The 17,009-nt window shown below is 46.0% G+C and overlaps 1 protein-coding gene across 1 annotated transcript in view; it reads left to right on the top strand.

The window, feature by feature from the left end:
- The window catches only part of DLGAP2 (DLG associated protein 2), a 718,648-nt gene that overhangs the window by 635,834 nt on the left and 65,805 nt on the right, over window positions 1-17,009 (top strand). The gene's annotated exons all lie outside the window — the stretch shown is intronic.

Consider the following 17,009-nt stretch of genomic DNA (forward strand, 5'->3'; position numbering starts at 1 on the left):
GTGTCTTCTCAGATCATTCCAGCAATTGATCAGGAGCACATCTGTGTGAGTGTGTGTGTGTGTGTGTGTGAAAATCACAATGGGGAATTTTTTGTTTACTATAACTTTACAAGTGCACATGTAGGCAACAAGTTTTTTGCAGGGTAGGGGCAGGAACTGGATTAATTTTACAAATATCATAGCATGTGCTTTATATATTTGTCCAAAAATACATTGGGTTTTTTTTTGTTTTTTCTTTAACTGAAGTGTAGTTGACTTACAATGGTGTACCAGTCTCTGCTGTACAGCAAAGTGGCTCAGTTATACACACAGAGACATTCTTTTTTGATATTCTTTTCCATTATGTTTTATCCCAGGAGACTGGATATAGTTCCCTGTGCTCTACAGTAGGACCTTGTTGTTTATCCAGTGTATATACACTAGTTGCATCTGCTAATCCCAAACTCCCACTCCATCCCTCTCCCTCCCCCTTGGCAACCACAAGTCTGATCTCTGTATCTGTGAGTCTGTTTCTGTTTCATAGATAGGTTCGTCTGTGCCATAGTTTAGATTCCACATGTAAGTGATATATCATACGGTTATTTGTCTTTGTCTGACTTACTTCACGTAGTATGATAGTCTCTAGGTCCATCCATGTTGCTGTAAATGGCATTCTTTCATTCTTTTTTATGGCTCAGTAGTATTCCATTGTATATATGTGCCACGTCTTCTTTATCCATTCCTCTGTCGATGGACATTTAGGTTGTTTCCATGTTTTGGCTGTCGTGAACAGTGATGCAATGAACATAGGGGTGCGTGCAAAGACACACTGTTGATAAATTTAACTAATTTCCAAAATATAAACAGAGGAAACTAGGAACTCGGCTATTCCTTTGAACTATGAAAATATGCCTGTAATTCTTAGCAGTCACCTTGTGTGTTTTTGGTCCTTCCAGCTAAGTCTGGATGTAAGTGCAAAGAACTGTCTGCTTTTCCCACCACGAGCTGTGGCTTCTCTGGTGTGAAGGTTCAGCAAGAGGGTGAAACAGCAGCTCAGTGCTTTGCCAGTGTTGCATCCAGAGTTGTTCTTGTGACGTAGTGAGAGGATGAGGCTGTGACCGGGGTGTCACCTTTGTGTCATCCCCCACCCGTGCCCCGTGCACATGGCGACATGTGAAACAATGGTGTGATTTCTCCTGATAAACCCAGTCATCCGTTAAATGTTACCTCACAGGATGAAAAATTTAAATTTTGAATTGACCCGTATCCTACATTTGACAAACGTGAACGGTACCTTTATGACCTCGTTCACTTAAATCCCTCGGCAGTTGTGTTGGGGATGCCAGGCACGAACAGATGAGGGAGGCAGCGACGCCTGTCTCGTCCCTTACGGGTCCCCTAAGGTAAGGCGCTGCCTTACACAGAGGAGGTGGTCAGGGGAGGTTTGTGAATCAGTGCCTAGGAGCCAAGCCAGAGGCTCGCCCTGTGGAGCTGACAGAGGGATAACGGGAAGGGGGCGTGTAAGCAAAGAAAGCAAACCGTTGCAAGAGGTTGTCAGTGGAAGGTTGTGCTGGGAACTTAAGAAGTGAGGGTTGGGCTTCCCTGGTGGCGCAGTGGTTGAGAGTCTGCCTGCTAATGCAGGAGACACCGGTTCGAGCCCTGGTCTGGGAGGATCCCACATGCCACGGAGCAACTAGGCCCGTGAGCCACAACTACTGAGCCTGCGCGTCTGGAGCCTGTGCTCTGCAACAAGAGAGGCCACGATAGTGAGAGGCCCGCGCACAGCGATGAAGAGTGGCCCCCGCTTGCCACAACTAGAGAAAGCCCTCACACAGAAATGAAGACCCAACACAGCAAAAAATAAATTAATTAATTAATAAACTCCTACCCCCAACATCTAAAAAAAAAAAAAAAAAAAAAGAAGTGAGGGTTTAGGGGTGGGGAACCAGAGGCATCACCTGACCCAGGCACGCAGTCGTCGAGGGTTGGACCAGGCACTGGTCTCCCCAGCTTCATTTGGGGGTGCCTGAAGACACATCTGAGAACTCTGGGTTATCTGAAAACCCCACCCCCCCGGGCAGCAGTTGTGCTTAGCAGGTCTTGAGGTTCTGGTCCGCTGGGTAGGGTCACCGACTTAACTCCTCATTTTAAAAGTTCGTGATTCATTTCATGATTGTGCACTTTGAAAGCGAACCATGAAAAAGAAATAAAAGCAAGCAGTGTTTGAACTGTGAGCAGGGATCAGACCTTTTAAGAATTACGGGGGCTTCCCTGGTGGCGCAGTGGTTGGGAGTCCGCCTGCCGATGCGGGGGATGCGGGTTTGTGCCCCGGTCCGGGAGGATCCCACGTGCCGCGGAGCGGCTGGGCCTGTGGGCCATGGCCGCTGGGCCTGCGCGTCCGGAGCCTGTGCTCCGCAGCGGGAGAGGCCGCAGCGGTGAGAGGCCCGCGCACCGCAAAAAAAAACAAAAAAAAAAAAGAATTACGCACTTTGGGGCTTCCCTGGTGGCGCAGTGGTTGAGAGTCCGCCTGCCAATGCAGGGGACACGGGTTCGTGCCCCGGTCCGGGAAGATCCTACATGCCGCGGAGCGGCTGGGCCTATGAGCCATGGCCGCTGAGCCTGCGCATCCGGAGCCTGTGCTCCGCAACGGGAGAAGCCACAACAGTGAGAGGCCCACGTACCGCAAAAAAAAAAAAAAAAAAAGAATTACGCACTTTGTTTTCCTATTGACAAAGTCCCTCATCCCTGTCTGCTGACCCCAGACTGGTCGTGCTCCCTGGAGCCCTGTCCCCAACCCTTGAGTCCTCCCCGCGGGACCACGATTCCCTTCTTCAGCGGTCAGCACCTGCCTCTCGTCCCTCCCCTCATCTGTACCAGGCGCCAGTGCTGACGATGTTCAGAAGATATTGTTAGGAGCTTACATTCGTAAAGCCCACGTCATTACCCACCATAGTAAAAATTCCCTCAAAAACCCAAGAGAGTGATGGAGAGGCAAGGCCACTGGACAGAGTAACCATTCACCAACCGCGTGTGGAAGTGGAGCCGGGGGTTCATCCACAGAGGCTTCTAGCCCCAGCACACCCGCTGCACTTCATACCTCGGGAAACCTGGGGGAAAATGAATAGAAGATGCTGCCTAACACCTGCTCCTGTTCTCAGCTCACTTACGTCTGCGTTGGCCTTGCAAACACTGCCCACTCTGTCTGCAGAGATAAGCCCTCGGTCGGGCCCTTCTTCCCGTTATTCTGTGTCTATCACTCCGTTCATCCCTCCGACACGTGCCGGGCACTGTGCTAAGTTCTCCTTACACGTGTGTGGATTATTCTTTTCCCCCAAATCTGACACTGCGATGGAGATGTGAAGGGGAGGGGGCAGCACCCTGTGACATGTCCAGACGACACCGTGCCCTGCAGGACTCCTCTGCTAATTTGCAAAGTCCGTGAAACTCCCATAACAAGTCGCTCTTTGTGTTAACATATGAAATTTCTCTTTAAAATATATTACTGGGAGGTATAGCAAGTAAGTTGTTATTATTGCCTGCTAGGCTCTTAGCACATCTTAGCATTTTATAGGTTTCAATATAATTTTACTTATTTTCGTCCTAAATGGCATCATGAAAACTCAACTCTTTACCCAGGGAAATAAAAGCTGTGCCCATTTTATGGAACAGAACCCTGAGTCAGAGGAGCAAGGTACTGAAGGCCACGGAAGGGACCAGGGGTTTGAAATGAAAAGTTCTTTTAATCCCATGTCCGAGGAAAGTATTTCACCCAAATAGCAGGGTCGTGTGCCAGGGGCCCAACATGATCTCTGAGGGAAGGGAAGTGGTAGTTCTAAAGGGTGTTTAAAATATGACTGAAAGCCCTCAGATTTAGCAGTGCACTGCATGTTTTCCCTCTGACACCACAGAACTTCACCAGCAGGAGCTGACAGAACGGTTTAAGAGTCAAGTGATAAACATAAGAATTGGTGTCTGCCAACCTCCTTTAGGTTTTATTCTCAGTATGCACCATTAATTCTATTCACACTCATGATGGTATTTAAGAATGCAGATGAACTAGTCAGATGAACCTAGTAATTATACTTTAGTTTTAATTTGATGGATTGATGTTCTTATCGTTGAATTATCATATGGGCACACTGAAACCTTAGGAATTTTACGAGCCTCCCAAGTCACAGTAAACACTGGTATAAAATGGACTTTCCCAGCAGCCCTTCTTCAATCTGCGCAGCTAAGACCTGAAACGAGATTGGCTGTTTAGCTGCCTGTTACCAGCCCTTTTGAGCCGTGTAATATAAAACCCCTTCTGTGAAGGCTGCACGTACTCAGAATGCTTGACCTCTGGGAACAGTGACTCTGTTGAACACTGTCTTGTCTTCCTGCTGTTAAACCGAGAAAAAAGTCAGTCTTCTCATTAATAATTGAGTGCATGTCCTTATTACACATATAAGGACTTTCGCTTTCACCTTGCTGTGTTCTCTATAGAGTGCAAGGTGAGAGAAAGTCTTTTCACTCTCGAAAGAAAAATGAAACAAAAAAAGACACGCAAAGACCTGTCACAGCTCTCTTACTGCTCAGAATTCTCAACAGTTGTGTTGACTGATCAGGAAAATCAGACCCCCAGGCTGGGGACAGACCCTGTCTCTCTGTGGGTCAGACCCTGCCCGTAGGCAGACACCATTTAGAATTATTTTAAATGAAGTGCAAATTTCAAGATGCTACTGAATCTGATTTACTAGATTTTTAAATTAGCTTATGTATTAGTATCTGGAGAATTCACTTTTTATAATTATGAAAGGTAGACCAACTAATTTAATTCGGGGTATTTTTTTCTGCTTAGTTGAATTGAGAAGTCAAAGCTCTAATAATTTTGAACATCTCTGAGTCATTCTCTCAAGAAGGTAGCATTTTAAATTTATAGAGAAAGGAGGGCTTATTTTAAGAACTACTTCATATGTAAAGATAAACTCAGGTGGGTTACAGATATAAGAATCATATTTGTACGTGTGAGTATATACAGGTGTGTGTGTGTGTGTGTATATACGTGTGTGTATACACGTATGTGTATATACATGTGTATGTATATGTGTGTATATATACATGAATGTGTGTATATGAATATTTTACAATCTTGGGTTGGAGAAGGCATATCCAAACCTTATTCCACAGTGAGAAACTCCAAGACACTGACAGATTTTAATTCATAAAACTAAAAACGTTCTCATGGTAAAAGCCAACAAACAAATCAACAAGCTAAAAGTACGGTCACCAAAGTAAAACAACCCTAAAAACCTGGGAAAATGTTCCATAATACAGGTGACACGTTTTCATACCCTTAATACGAAGAGATGCCTTACAAATCAGTAAGGAAAAAGTGAGCACTGTAGCTGTAAAAATGGACAAAGGCCAGAAAAGACTATTTATGGGACTTCCCTGGTGGCACAGTGGTTAAGAATCTGCCTGCCAATGCAGGGGACACAGGTTCGAGCCCTGGTCCGGGAAGATCCCACATGCCGCAGAGCAACTAAGCCCATGTGCCACAACTACTGAGCCTGCATGCCACAACTACTGAGCCCAGGTGCCACAACTACTGAAGCCCACGCACCTAGAGCCCGTGCTCCTCAACAAGAGAAGCCACTGCAATGAGAAGCCCGTGCACCGCAAGCAGAGAAAGCCCGCGTACAGCAACGAAGACCCAATGCAGGCAAAAATAAATCTAATTTTTTAAAAAGACTGTTTACATACCTTATCGATAATTGAAACTTAGAGAGTATTTTAGCATTCCACTTAAAACTAAAAATGTAAAATCTTATTCTAAAGGAGTTGCTGTCAAGCATGCGCACAATTCCATTGTATATCACTGTAAGGAATTGTAAACTGCCTACGCGCCCATCCGTAGGCCTTGGGTCCCGCTTGGGGCAGTCTAGCCTCTGGATACACCTGTAAGCGGTGACACAAGTAAGACGATGTTCATTGCAACATCATCAGTAATAGCAGAAGTTTAAGACAATCCAGAGTTCACCACTGTAGTACTGATTGAATAATAGATATACAAGCATTAAAACGGTAGGATATTATTCATAGAATATACTAGAATATTAGGCAGCTATAAAAGATGAGGAAGATTTCTATGTACCGATTTGGAGCGATCCAGGTTACATCACCTTTAAAAAGCAAAGCATAGGACATTAGTATATAGCTGCCACTTTTCTATAATAAAATGGGAAGATACAATTAAAACTCATATCATATTTATATTATAAATTTTTATAAATTATAAATTATAGTATAAATATTTATATAAATATAAATAATCATTTATATTACATAAAGAAACAATAGAAGGATAAATAGAAACTAATAAAAATGTTTACCTCTAAGGAATAAAGAGGAAGTAGGTGCAATAGGGCTGGGACCAGGACATCTCAATATGTCCCTTTTCTGTATATAGTGTTAACCTTCATTTATGCAAATGTGCCATCTATTCAGGAATATCAGAACTTAGAAGACACAATAAAAGAAAATAAAAGCCACTCAAAAAACAGAGCAGCCAAGAGGAGATTTAGAGATAACCGCTGACAGAACTATCAGAGAGAACCTAAAAATAACGAATTAATGCCAAAGAATCTAAGGGAAAACGTGGACTACTCACGTACACAGAAGGGAAGCTGGCAGAGAGAGAAAAATTAGAAGAAAGAGGCGGCTAGAAATACTACAGATGAAAATCATGGTGTTAGAAGTAAGGAATTTTGCTGCTGAGCTCTTCAGCAGACTCAGCATAACTGAGTGATTATCAGTGAGCTTGAAGATAGGTCCACAGAGATCACAAAACTGAAACGCAAAGAAAAAAATGTAAGAAATAAAAAGTGGAAACGAGCATTCAAGAACTGTGGGAAAATATCAAACTGTCCAACACACCAGAATCCTGGGAGGAAAAGAGAAGGGGAAGCAGTCAATAGAAGAAACATTTGAAGACATAACGCCCAAGAATTCATAAAAATAATGAAAGACATTAAATCACAGATTGAAGCCTCTCAGAAAATCTCAAGAAAGATAAGTACCAGAAACAAAACAAAAGCCACACACATCATTTTCAAACTACCAGAAACCAAGGATAAAGAGACAATCTTAAAGAAAGCTGGAGAAAAAGACACATTACATACAGAGGAACAAAAAATTTTCACAGACTTTTTGTCATAAAGTATTCAAGCCAGAAAATAATGAAGTAACATCTTTAAAGTATTAAGAGAGCAACCTATTAACCCAGAATTCTAGACTTAGAGAAAGTATCTTTCAAAAATGAAAGTGAAATAAAGACTTTTTTCACAAAAACAAAAGCAGAGAAAAACATTGCCATCAGACCTGTACTAGGAGAAATATTAAAGGAAGTTCTTCAGGCACGAATATGGGATAATACGAGGACAGAGACATCTGGGGCTGTGCAGGAAAAGGACCGTTCCATATCTGCGTTGTGATGATAGCTACAGGACCATGCGCCCGCCACCATGCCCGGAGCTGTGCGGAAAGGGAGGGATGCTGACAGTGGGCAACTGAACCAGAACTGGAAAACCCAATCCTGCGAAATCAAAAACAGAGGGCGGAAAATGGAGTGTGTGCCAGCAGCTCCTCTGTGGCGAGGCATAAACATTGATCCGGGACAGGAGGAGGGGAGAGCCCTGCAGCCTCACCCCCTTTTTGCTGGTTCACATCAGGCAACATAAGACATGCCCCTTGGCCGCTGGTTGGAGAGGAGATCGAACGAGTCACAGGAGAGAACCCCGGCTGGGAGGTGAGCGCCGGAGAAGAGCTGGGAAGCTGCGCTCAGATGGTCCCTCTGGCTCCTCACGTGCGCTCGGAGAAGGGAGCTTCCTTTTCTCCAGATGTACACTGACTTGGTCGTCTCGATGACCTAGACACCTGCCCGGTGACTCTCCTGGAATTCACTGGCCGGTAGCAGCTGGTCGTGCCCCTTGGCTGCTGGGGAGGGGTCAGGTCTGCTTCGGGGCCACAGTGGGGTCAACCCGAGAAACCCCGAAAGGCACAGGGCGTGCAGGATCCATCTAGAACGGCTCACTGAGCATCCCGCAAGGCCACTTTCCCCATTTCTAGGGCCATCAGTCTTGACTTTTCTGCTCTTTCCTGATGTGCAGCTCCCTTTTGAATTTGGCAGCCCCCCCCCACCCCAGCTCCTAGCATCTCTCACATCCCGACCCCAGGCCCAGTGTATCGCAGGCTCGTCTCCCCTCAGCATCCCGTTTCTGAGCATCCTCGCACCCCGGGCACCTGGCTGAGCCCCAGGGCAGATCCCTCACCCTCCAGCCCCTCGCAGCTTGGCAAGCCTTTCTTCTCACCCTTCCCAAGGCTCCTGGCAATCTGCCTTCCAGCCCTGCTGAACTCCCTGCAGTCTCCTGACTGCACCATCGGCTCACACTTCCGCGCTCCTGTTCACCCTTCAGTACCCGCTCAGGGTTCCCTCCTTCTGGGGGTCTTCCTGAGTCAGTGCCCTGCCGGGCGTTTCCTGAGTCCTCTGCCCTTGCCTCTACCATACACGTGTCTGCTTTCCCTAACAGAGAGACGTCCTGTCTATAACAGCCATCGGATCTTCACTGTGTGGCATTTTATACGGGCCCCATACACACTGAATGAATGAAGAAAACTGACTTCTTATGAATCCCTAGTCAGGGATCATTGTTAATCAGCTTAATAAGTGAACTGCTATTAAGGGCACCAGTAAAATCATCATTTTTAAAGTTTCTAAAAGTAAAACTTATAAGTTGAAAAGATGTGTGAAAGCCCATTCACATTCACTCAACTCCTTAAACTCTCTAATAATTAGTCCCAAAAGGACCAGATGCTAGCCTCCTTGAAAATATCACACACCTTAAGTGTGCAAATCTTCAACCAATAGAGAACCGTTTGCTCCATGGAGAAGTATTCTCCTTCACAGTTTCCACTGCTACCCATGGTCTGGTGACTTCCACACCCTCCATTTCAGCTGGAAGAAACCACGGGGGTTTCTTCTGTGCCAGGTCACGTTAGAGCTGTTGCCAGCACTGCGAGTGTGTATTTGCAGCTCTGAAGAGTGCGACCTCCTGGCTTCCCAGGTAGCTGAAAATGTCTCTCATCAGAGACTGAACAGGAGGTAGGGACCAAGGGACACCTGGCGCTGTGCCCCTCAGGTCTCCACTCACTGGCGAAGCAATCCCACTGCAGGCTTTGCAGACTCCGCAGGCGTCTGTCTGTGAAGGAAGGTGGACCTGTTCAGCACTGTGGCCTTTTTCTGTCTCTATTCATGGATGTCACCAGGATCTCACCCTCACACCTCTTCATTTATTTTGATTGTTTCTCTAGTAAATCCTCAGCTTTTGATTCTCAGACTGTGGAATCAGCTCTGTGTTGAGTTATTATTCTCTACTGTTTTCTTGTTTTCTAATTCAGTGATTATGTCTTATTGTTAATTTTTTCTTTGTATTTCCTTAGATCTAATTTATTTCTCTCATTCTTCAGCTGAATGCTTATTTAGTAGTGAAAGTGTTTATGACTATGATGACTATTCCTAAGGGTGTACCTATACCTGCCTCACACATACCCTGATAGGTGATGCTCTTGTTGTCCCTACTTTCTGGATAGTCTGCAATTTTGTTTTGATTTTCACCTTGATCAGGGGTTTGAATGAATTAAATGAAGGAAAGATCAACTTACTAGGATAAATGTAGTAGCCACTAGTAACTATTTTTCTTCCTTTTAATTACTTTTTGAAACTTCAGTATTGTGTAGAGTTTTTAATACTGACCACCTTTTCTTTCCAGCCCTTTGGGCAGGGAACTTGATTTTAGAGAAACAGATAAAATATTGTTCTTTTTTCCAACGTTTTCCCATTTCTCATTGTATGAGCTCTCGATTCCCCCAAAAGTCGTCATTCCCGGTCACTCTCACGGCTGCCTATGCATTCACTCGCTCTTCAGTCTACCGCAGAGCTTTTGGCCTTTGTGCTCCCGTTCATCTAAGCGTGACATGTGCTTTCCAGCACAGAGCTGAGGACGTTTCCTCAGTTCACCTCATGCTGAACTGCTGGAGTTCAGATAGCATAATGGACAAAGAATTTGTCACACTTGAACAGTGAAGAGTGTTGAAAGCAATCACTCTTTAAACACAAGTCACTGTCTTTACCTCTGTGGACTTCAAACGTCTAACAGTGACACACAGATGGATCAGCTGAGCACTTGTGAGAGGTCAGACAGGGCGTTCTGTTAATAAACCAGAAGCCAGTGGCTGTCAAAGCACTGACTGTTTCCAGAGAATGCACTGAATAAAGAGATTAGAGCAAAGAGAGGCAAATCTGTAAGATGTGGGTGCAAAATTAAATAAAATTAAGCCAAATAGTAAACCTGAAGCAGCAGTGACTTCTACTAAGTCACATTATATGCAATTCTCCCGAATGTAGTAAAGGTGATTTAGTCTATTGAAATCATCGTCTTCCTTGGTGTGTGATAATTAATATATGAATTCTCCATTTATTTGGTCATCCAATAAGTAAGTGTATGTTAAGGGCTGGGTGTGTAAATAAGATATCAAGTAAATAAATGAATAAGTGTACAGAGTGCCAGGATATTAACTAGGCATCTAAAACTAAACAATTAATTTTAAATGACAGAAATCATTTTCACAGAGTTTAAAAGTGAGGTTTTGATGAGCTAAACTGCTTTTGAAATAATCATTTTATCATGGTTAAAAGTGTTTTTAAAATCTCTCTTACTGCGAAATTTGGCAATATGTATCCAAAAAACACTTACGTTCATTCTTCCCAGAGCCTCCAGTGAGAACTCAGTCTGACTGGAGGCTGGGTGTCCGTCTGTGATACCGTGAGCAGAGGACCTGGTCATGATGGGCCAGACCGTGACCTACAGTTCTGATGTGAGCTAACCCTTGAGTGTTGCCTTAAGCCAGTGAATTTATGGTAATGTGTTATGCAGTGTATTAGTCAGGGTTCTCCAGAAACATGGGGGTGTGTGTGTGTGTGTGTGTGTGTGTGTGTGTGTGTGTGTGTGTGTGTGTAGAGAGACAGAGACAGAGAGACTAACTGTAAGGAACTGGCTCTCATGATTGTGTAGGCTGGCAAGTTCAAATTCTGCAGGGCAGACTGACAGGCTAGAGGGTCAAGGAAGAATTTAGGCTGTAGCTCAAGTCTGAAGACAGTCTGGAGGCACAATTTCTCTTCCCGAGGAGGTCAGTCTTTCCTCTTAAGACTTTCAACTGATTAGATGAGGCCCACCCATATAATGGAGGGCAATCTGCTTACTCAAAGTCCACCAATTTAAATATTAATTGGAGCCCCAAAAATAAATAAATAAACCATCACAGCACTATCTAGAATACTGTTTGACCAAATATATGGGTCCCACAGTGTAGCCGAGTTGATACATAAGATGAACCATCAGACACAGCAGTAGAAAACTAATACAGGAAGTCACTAGGGAACTTCCTGGCACTCCAGTGGTTAGGACTCCACGCTTTCACTGCCATTGGACCAGGTTCAATCCCTGGTGAGGAAACTAAGATCCTGAAAACCAGTGGCACAGCCAAAAACAAAAGGAAGTCACTAAAATATTAGTAATGGTTATCTTTGGGTGGTGGATTCGTAGCTGAATTTTATTTTTTTAAATATTTTTCAACTTTTTCCAAAAGCGTATATTAATGTTAAAAGAAGAAAAGATATTGAAAATCAGTTGTATTGTCTTCTAAGCCCCCTCGTAACCTGTAATTACTGTCTCTCCAATAATAACACTGCATTTAAATGAATTTTCTTGTGTTGTAAAGTTACAGTAGTAATGAATTTATGCTCAGTGACTTCATGGGACTTTTCAGCTGCAAGTGGAATTATAATTTTATGTGGATTTTAAAGCCATAAAATGAAATTTATTCCCAGTAGTATTCCCACATTTTGTGTCTCCAAGGCTCATGTTACGTGAGACTTACAGTAAGAGATGCTGGTGGAGAGATGCGTGTCATTGGGAGTAGTTGTGGCTTGGTGTTGCCACCAGGGAACCTCTTCCTTGATGGAGTGAAAGGGATGAGCATTTGAGGGTTACTTACCTGGAGTCTCTCTAAAATCACTTCTAAGTCCAACACCACGAGGAGTACTTGGAAAAGGAGCCTCCAACATACCCCTGGTCCAGACAGTCAAGGGCTTTCCCAGCACGGATGCCCCTCTCAGCATCGGGCCCCCTCCCGATATCGGGTGACTTTCAACTGTTGCAGAGTTCCCATACTGAGAGTTTTCCATCTGTCATTTTCCTGCACAGTTGATGTCATAATTCTTCTTTTTTATCTTCTGTGTTTTTCTCTACTTCTTGATTAAATTGAATGACAGTGTATGCTCATTTCTTTTTATTATCCCTGTAATTGTCATCCAGTGAATGTTCAACAAACATTGCTAGCTGACTGGGACCCCATTTATGAACTCTTTGTGGTACAGTTACAATCTGATTTTTATTTCAAATGGAGGTACATTTAGTGATTATCTCCTATCACGACAGGATAGTAGATTCTACTATTGATTCTTACGTTTGTACAGTGAGTATCAGATAGTTATTAAATTCAGCATTTGTCATTAAACGTTGCAATAGTCAAAGAACTCTTTCCTCTTAAGTAGCGTGTACCTCTTATTTTATACAGTGGTAGGTAATCAAATATTTAACCTATAAAATCAAAAGTCAGAAAATATAATGGAGTGAGAAAAATGGAAATACGTATTTAACTGCCTCAGTGGTATTTAATCTCAGGTGCTAATAGGGAAAATACTGGAACAAAGGTAGCAATTGCAGGGTAGAACAGAATGTGTTCTCCCTACATACCCCGTCCACTGCGCACACCAGCTGACGTGGAATTTATTTATTCGATGTGGTCTCCGTTACCAAACTTCCCTCTAAGTCTCCTGAGAGCACAGAACACGTCTTCGTTATCCTGACACAGAGTAGGTGCTTAATGATATTTGATGGATGGAATTGCTTATAAGGAAGTTTTAGCTGGGGCTAATTATGTGTGGTTATTAGAGATGATTTTTACTGTAACTTTGTGTCCCATGCAGCTCCTTTGTGAGGCTAATAATTCTCTTTAAAAATTTTTTAAAATTTTAAAATTCTCTTTAAAAAAAATAATTCTCTTTAAAAAAAAATGAAGGTCATACAGAGCCACTGAAGATTTCAAGGAGGCTAGCAGGTTTCTATTCTAGAGAGATCAGTCTGTCTGGGCGGACACAGTTAGGTGTCTATCAGGAAATCCAGATGACTTGTCAGGGGCTGCCTTAGTGATGGCAGTCGGGGTGGAGAAAATGTTTTGGGAGGTACACATGTTAGGGACAGAGCCGGACACGGGAGCAGGCACAGGCGAACCCCCAAGGCTGCGACTTGGGCGGGGCTGGGGGTGTGAGTCAGTGACAGGGGGAGGCTGGCAGGAGAAGCAGACGTCGGGAAGGTGCTGAGTCCAGCCTGGACACACTGAGTCTACAGTGGCGGAGAGGAGGGGCCCCCGCGGTCCTGGTGACCAGGTAAGAGACCAGACCTCCCAGACCCGGTGCTGCCTGCCTGCCGAGTGCCCGCTCTCTCTACCTTCTGAGCCTGGTGGAGGGGTGGGCACGGTGGGGACATGTCAGAAAGACACAGACTGAACTGAAGGAGCCCCAGTGGCCAAAACTGGACAGTTTGAGCCACAGAAGAAATAATAATAAAGGTATTGGATTGTCATCCACAAAAGAAGCGCCCGTGCGTCCATACTAATATTTGCAAAGCACTGAATACATAAATGACGGGGAAGCAGGATAGTGCTTTCTTGCAGTAGAATTTTTAACATAGGAGGATTAGGGGAAAGAAAAGCACGCCTGGGCCGGCACCACCACGTTAACTGACGCAGCAAGAGCGACCGATGGGCGAGCGAAGGCTCATGTCTGCTTGGCCTCAAGATATCTGCCTACGAGACGTGTATTAGTTATCAAGGGAACAGTAGAAATGTCACAGTGGAGAACCAGAAGGACCCTCCCCCACTTAACCAGGTAATTAGGGTTGCAATCAACCCTCTGAGATGCAAAGACATCATACGCCCTGGATACGATGCACAGAGCAAGCTTCTGAGGGGTTCTCACCAGAAATGCATCACCTCCGCCTGATGATGGAAAAAGTCCACACCCCAGGTGAGGGGATAGTTACATAATAAGTGATGAACACTCTTCCAGAGCGTCCGTCATGACAGACAAGGGCGGACAGGCGAGTCGTCACAGGTTGGAGGAGATTCAGGAGCCGGGACAACCAAATGCAGCCTGGGATGGATCCTGGACCATGAACAGATCACTCGTGGGAAAGCTGGTCAAATTCTAATAAGTTCCAATTTCCTGGTGTTTCTGACTATACTACAATTGTGTAAGATGTGAACATTAAGGAGAGGTGGGGGAAGGGTGTATGGAAACATTCTGCAATATTCTTGGAACTTTTTGTAGGTTCAAAATTATTGCAAAGCATTGTTTGTAGTTAATGATATGCTGTGGCTGGTAAATGTCACTGAAATCGGGTCTTTCTTCAGCAATTCCGCCGTCCGTTTACACATCACTGCTTGGAGGTCATGGCTGATCCAGGCTCTTTAGCTCTGAAGGTGAAAGGCTCAAGCAAAGTGGGGCATGTGCTGACTGATAAAACCAAAGTGTCCAGGGCTGGAGACACCCTGAGGCCTGCATCCGCAGAGGTCCAGGCAGCAACCCTGCAGACTCACTCCTGCTTTGCTGTGTGTTTGCTGCATCCAGACCCTCCCAAGCCAGGGAGGGATGGCCACGGCCCATGCAGGCTGGCACTGCCCAGTCCAGTTCAGGGCATCCGTTCATTTGCCGTCAAGCAGATACTGACCGAGCGCCTGTGAGGTGTCAGGCGCCGCTTAGGTGCTTTAGAAATATAATGAACAAAACAGACAGAAATCCCAGGCCTCGTGGTTCTTAGTGTGCGACAGAGGAAGACACGCCATTCACGTGATAACTAATCAGTAATAAAGGAGCGAAGGGCCTCGCGTATTAGAGGCGGGGAGTGCCTCAGGGAACAATGATCCGAGTCTGGGGCTCTGGTAGGCCTGCGAGTGTGGGTATGTGGGTGGCTTGGGGAGGGGGTTGCAGTTGAAGTGGCCTGGTCAGGGTGGGCTTCCCGGGAAGGTGACAGCCAGGCGCAGGTGTTGGCATGAGGACCTCTGAGAGGATGTCTGAGTTCCTGGTGGGGAGCGGGGCATGCTGCAGAGTCACGGGAGAAGCAGGGTCCGGTGAGGCTGGAATAAGTCGCCAGGAGGGGAAACGTCGTCAGAGAGGCGAGAGGCGATGGGTTGGGTGGGAGGGCAGGTTAGCGGGTCCCCACCGTCCACACGATCATAAATCCATTGCCGCGTTACTTTGGGGGACAGAGGGAGCCAGTGGTTTGAGCAGACAGGTGAAATCATCTAATTCATGTCTTAACAGCCTTAAGGAGAAAAGTCACCCATGACCCTGATTAGAAGGGTGAGGCCAACTTTGTCCAGAGCCATCACGGTGGGTGTGGCCACCACTGCGATGGGTGTTACAGGGGTAGAGGGACCAGGCTCAACTGTGAACACACAAGGACAAGCAGGGGTTCCAGCCCGGGAGCAGGGTGGGGTCGCGGACGGAAAGTCTCCAAGAGGAAACATCAGGGCTCAGGGATTCTGGCCAAACCCACCTTACAGGATTCTTGCTGCAGGCGGGCAGGTGATCAGACCTCACCTGGAGGAGAGTGGGGCACAGGGAACCCCAATGGAACCGGGAGTGAGCAGATATCGGGTGAGGGATTCTGGCTACGCCGACTTGGCAGGATTCTCCCTAAAATTGGGCTCTTTGGGGGCAGAGTCAGGAGGCCGGGGCTCGGAGGGGCCCAGCTGAAGCCTGTCAAGGAGAAGTTCTTTGTCAGCAGGAACGCTGGCTCCAGGGTGGAAGTTGGCCTGGAGAAGCTGCAAGGACAGAGGCAGGGAGACCAGTCATGCTGCAGTAACCAGCCTTCCTGATTCAAGTGATGGAGGCCACAGCAGGGCAGAAAAAGCCACAGCAAGAAACAGTCAGATTCTGGGTGTGACACAGCAGAATTTCTGAGAAAGTCACCGTCCTCGCAGTAACTGTGCTGGGTAATCCAGAAACGATTACGATCCGGGTGCTGGACCCGTAGCAGTGCTTCCCGGGGCGGCCAGCTGTTTCCACGGCTGGCTGATTTCACCCATCACTCTCAAATTCTCTGGGTTTTCCATTTTCTTCCACACTGCCATTATCTTGCTTCCTTTTGCCAACTGTACGTTGGAGTCATTGAATGTGGACTCTAACTTTTCTTTGATCACCACGATCCAAAGGTATTCAGTTAGCGTCGATTATCATCATCTGTGTGCAGTCTCTTCCCCCCGAGAGCGTGAGCTCCGTGCACATGCAGGCGAGTTCTGTGTTTCGCGTCTGTGCCCAGCGCGGTGGCACCCAAGAGGTATAGTGGTTAAATACATAGGTAACAAGTTAATCAATGGTCAGGTATTCATCCAGTGTACCAGTTAGCCTGTTAATGGAATTAACTCCCTATGGGACCGCCATTACCTATAAGCCATACAGGTTGGTTAGCCCGACCAGCAGTGCTCGTTTTGTCCCATTTGGTCGGCTTCTTCTGATTGGTTATGTAGCAGGGACTCGGAAAGCTGGTCACTGGACCGCACGCCACCTCGGACGGGCCCCGAGAGTGCCTTTCCTGAAGGCGCAGGTCTGTCTGACCCACACCCCTAATGTCCTGGCCGTTGGTAAAACCGTTGGGCCGGGCGATGACATCAGTATGAGCGTCACGTCACGGATCGGGTGTCCTGTTTCCCCGCCCTCGGATGAGGCACCGAGCCCAGCTCGGGGCTGAACAGTCAATACGTCCTGTCTTGGTGATTATCTGTCTAAGGGACCAGGCCTGGGAAAGGGTTAGGATGCTTCTAAGCCAGGCTGCACGTTCCCTCGTTGTTCTCCGGGCAGGATACACCAG

This window comes from Stenella coeruleoalba (assembly GCF_951394435.1).
Source record: "Stenella coeruleoalba genome assembly, chromosome: 21".
Classification (NCBI taxonomy): Eukaryota; Metazoa; Chordata; class Mammalia; order Artiodactyla; family Delphinidae; genus Stenella; species Stenella coeruleoalba.